Here is a 3,996-nt window from a genome sequence, read left to right on the forward strand (position 1 = left end):
GAGGGACTTTAAGCCTTATAAGACAGGACAAGAGGCTATTCAAAAGCAGAATCATTAGGAGCTTTATTTTTCAATACGTCTGCATGACAAAATGCTTAAATTAATCTGTTAAAAGTCTGTGCGGTGGTAAACTTTGGGGACAATTATCTGGATTTTGGTTTCCAAGCAGCTGTTTTTGCAATATAAGCATGTCACTGTATTCTACTTACAACCCACAGTGGATTTATAGTTCTTTTGTCTCTTTGAGTGCACTTGCTGCCTCCATGAACAGTATCAGGCTAAATATCCTCAGTTGTGCTCTTCCTCAGAATAAAAGTCCTTTATGAAGACGACACACTACAGAGGCCCACATTTTCAAAGTTAAAAATAAATGTATTGACTCAAAGTGAGTTAGATATATATGCTGCACTTCCCTTCCCTTTAAAATGTTCATCCCTAAATAATGTTAAGCGTTTTTTTGTTTTCAAAATGTAACACCCTCTTTCAAAATTAAAATTTGAAAACATGTCTAATTGATTTAAAAAAAAAAAATCTGTATGGGATATTGCTCACAAATATTTCACCACAAAGCTCTGAGGGCAGAAGCAGGATCACAAATTTATTTTTAAGACCAGTAACCCCATAGAAGCACAAAGCACCATTCACTAGAGTTGTTCACATTATAGTTTATGCTGTTTTGCCACCAAGTTAAAGACGTGAGAGCTTACTTCGCATTCCTCTACCTCTAAGCATTTGAAAGCGGAAAAGAGGTACAATGATTGGCACCATACAAAGAAGAGGCTCACAGAACGATCGTGAGTTAGCCCTTCCTTTTGTGCTGGAAGACTGTGAATTTTGGAAGCAATAATTTCAAGATACATGTTTTGCATATATTAAAACCAGCAAGCACATGTTCACCTCAGGAAGTCATTTGTCCATTTCCACCAAGATTAAAGACTTCAGAATTCAGTGCTTGAGAGATAAATATTATTCTGAAAACAGACATGTATTACATGAGTCAAGTGAGCAGGTGCATGTTGACAGAAATATACTGGTTGAGGTAAGGTCCAGACTTTACAAAATTGAAATCAGACAAGTAAATGTGTTGGTTAAGAGATCTGGTGTTCACTGTCTCCCAACTTCTATTATGGATGATGGCCTCATTCACAGGGGCCAACCAGATGACAAGTGGGAACCCATAAGCAGAACCGGAGTGTAACAACACTCTTCCCACTAGCAATCCCCAGTACTTGGTATTCAGAAGTATACTGCCTCCAGCAAACATCTGGAGGACACCAGGTTGGGGAATGCTGCTCTAAGGGGCAAGGGACAAACTCTTGGTCTTGTACCCTCATCTGGTGCTTCCAACAAGGTTTCTTTTTGTATTTAAAATGGCCCTGCTTGTTCCTTTAAAGACATCACATGCGCTTGCCAAAAGAGAAGTGATCTGATTTTTGAACACGGTGTTTCTTGGGAGTATATCATTATCAAAACACACAGATAAAAAGAGACCGGGGGACGGGGGAAGAGGGCAGAGGCAGCTATTGGATGGTGTGATCACACTCTGAATGGCAGCTTTGTGTGAACAACTTGAGTCTCCTAACTGAGGATGCTTGGCTGACATGTGCAGCCAAGCATTTTGCATGCACAGAAGCCTTCACTGTATTTTGTGTGCTCTGCATAGATTCCAGTTCCAATATAAACACACAGAAAATGGTTATTTTCAAGACTTGGTGTTTTTTAAAAAATGTTTTGGTGTGCTAACTGCAATATAGGTTAAGAGCTACTCAACAGCAGGGAAGAAGAAAAAGAGAGAACGGTGCAACTCAATGCCCCTCTTTCTCCACAGTTGCACCCTCCATGAATTCATACTATTTTATTCACACACAAAAAATCCAGTATACCCTAAGAATAACCAGTGCACGGAACTTGAGGGGAGTATTCCCTAAACACAAATATAGCATATTTCCCCCCTAAATATTCTCATAATATTTAATCCATAATTCTGAAAGTCTTAGGAGATGCTATAGTAATGTTGGTATGCTGAGACAACGAACACCTGTTAAGACAACTGTCCTTCAAAGCACACACAGATTAATATGACATGCTGTTTTGCTGATGGTGGTTTTTTCTTCTTCAAAAAAAAAGTTGCTAGGACTCATAAGCTGTAGAGGATTTTGTGATGGAATGACCAAGACAAAGAAAAGGGGAGCAGAAGGGAGTGTTGTATTAAGTATATTTTCAGTATTCTGCTTCTTTTATTACTATTTTAAATATGTTCAAAGGCTTCTGGGTATGATTTTAAAACATACCAAATCACTCTCAAAATATTAAAGATTATTACAACCAGGAAATTACAAGAAAACTACTGACCTGCCTTTTTAAAAAAAGCTTTTAGAAACCTTTCACTGCTTGACAGTAGTGCAACATATTTACTTGAAGCCACAGAGTCCTCCTTATTCACAAAAGATGTACATTTTAGTCATAACCACACCCATACATTTAAAGCACTCTTACACCACTTTAACAGTCATGGTTATGATCTTGGGGACTGTAGTTAACCTGTCTGAGTTACAATTCTCTCCTCCCTTAGCAATCTTACAGTTCCCATGATTCACCATGACTGTTAAAGTGCGATAATAGTGATTTAAATGCATGATGTGGATGTGAACAAAATTTTAAAAATTTTCAAAGTGGTTCTCAGGGCCAAAGAAGCTAACCCCAGCTGGCTGAAGAACTAACCTAATTTCACATATATACTAATTAGTAGTGTGATGTGGTGAAAAGATGGACAGTGTGAACAGTAGCTTTGCTTTAAGTTATGCTATCTGTGGTAAACATATTTTCTGTCTATTAAAACGATTCATCAATCGAAAGGGTGGAGGAAAGTGAAGGAAAGAAAAATAAATCACACTTCTTGATGATCTGAGACTGGCTGTTGGCTGTTCCTCTAGCCTCCCCATCCATTTTCTTTTCTGGATGAAGCACCAGAATATTATTTGGGAATAAATGAAAACTTTACTCTGCTTTTCAGTTTAAAAAACAACATCAACAACTAGCAAGCTGGTTTACAAGTTACAAGAAATATTAAAGCAACCACAAGACAGCACTAACATTACACAAAAATAGCAAGAGCGGATACAATAATAACACCAGAAGCTAAAAATGGCAGCATAACAGCAAAGGCAATTCAGCATTTTAAGAGTCTCCTGAGAACAGCATCTGTAAGCAAGAGACCACAACTGAAAAGACCTTTTCCCTGATCTCTCATGAACATTCATTTAAGATATATTTTCTACATATAGATGTACTTTTATGCTGGGAGGTCTACACTGAAGCTTAGCTTACATTTGTTTACCTAATGAGCAGTTTATAGCACTGCAGAGTCATCATGACATGTAGCCACAAGCTGGAGGAATTTCTCTTAGGCTTCCTTATTTATTCTCCATATTGATACAAAGGTTGGGCGCCACCCCAAATCTATGCCAAGCTGGGGCAAGATTCCAGGGGGGTTCCAAGCGCTCACCCAGGGTCTGTGTTCCTTTGAGAATCAAGACACAGTGGAGACTGTAGCAGCTTTAAGAAATAGGATTTATTCACATTTCATATCGCATTTACACCTGAGTTTGGATGGATGGAGTCCAGATTTAACCGCATAGTCATCTCAAGAGGGGATACTTCCCCACAACAGTGCAACACTGGAGCCCCAGGCATCTCTTTCCTGTTCTCCCTTCAGCCAGCCTGCCCAAAACAGATCTCCCTTTGTTCTTCCCTCTTGTTTCCAACACACCTTGCTAAAGACACCCTTCTTCTGATGCCTCACATACACACACCCCGCCAGCTTGGCAACCTCTGTCAGCCTGGGCCCAAGGATTCCGTTTGCCATGCTAACACCTCTATCATACCTGCCAAGTGCCCTGGAAAAAAAATGGAACATCCCATTTTCCCGCATGAGATGTTGGTGGCCATTTTGGGTGCTGCTTTCTCACGCAGCCCTCTCGCTGCAAAAAAAGCACT

General features: G+C 39.5%; 1 protein-coding gene across 1 annotated transcript in view; it reads right to left on the reverse strand.

Moving 5' to 3' along the window:
- GPC1 (glypican 1) overlaps positions 1-3,996 on the reverse strand; it is a 199,084-nt gene that overhangs the window by 41,058 nt on the left and 154,030 nt on the right. The gene's annotated exons all lie outside the window — the stretch shown is intronic.

This window comes from Podarcis erhardii (assembly GCF_964252035.2).
Source record: "Podarcis erhardii genome assembly, chromosome: 5".
In the NCBI taxonomy this organism is placed as follows: Eukaryota; Metazoa; Chordata; class Lepidosauria; order Squamata; family Lacertidae; genus Podarcis; species Podarcis erhardii.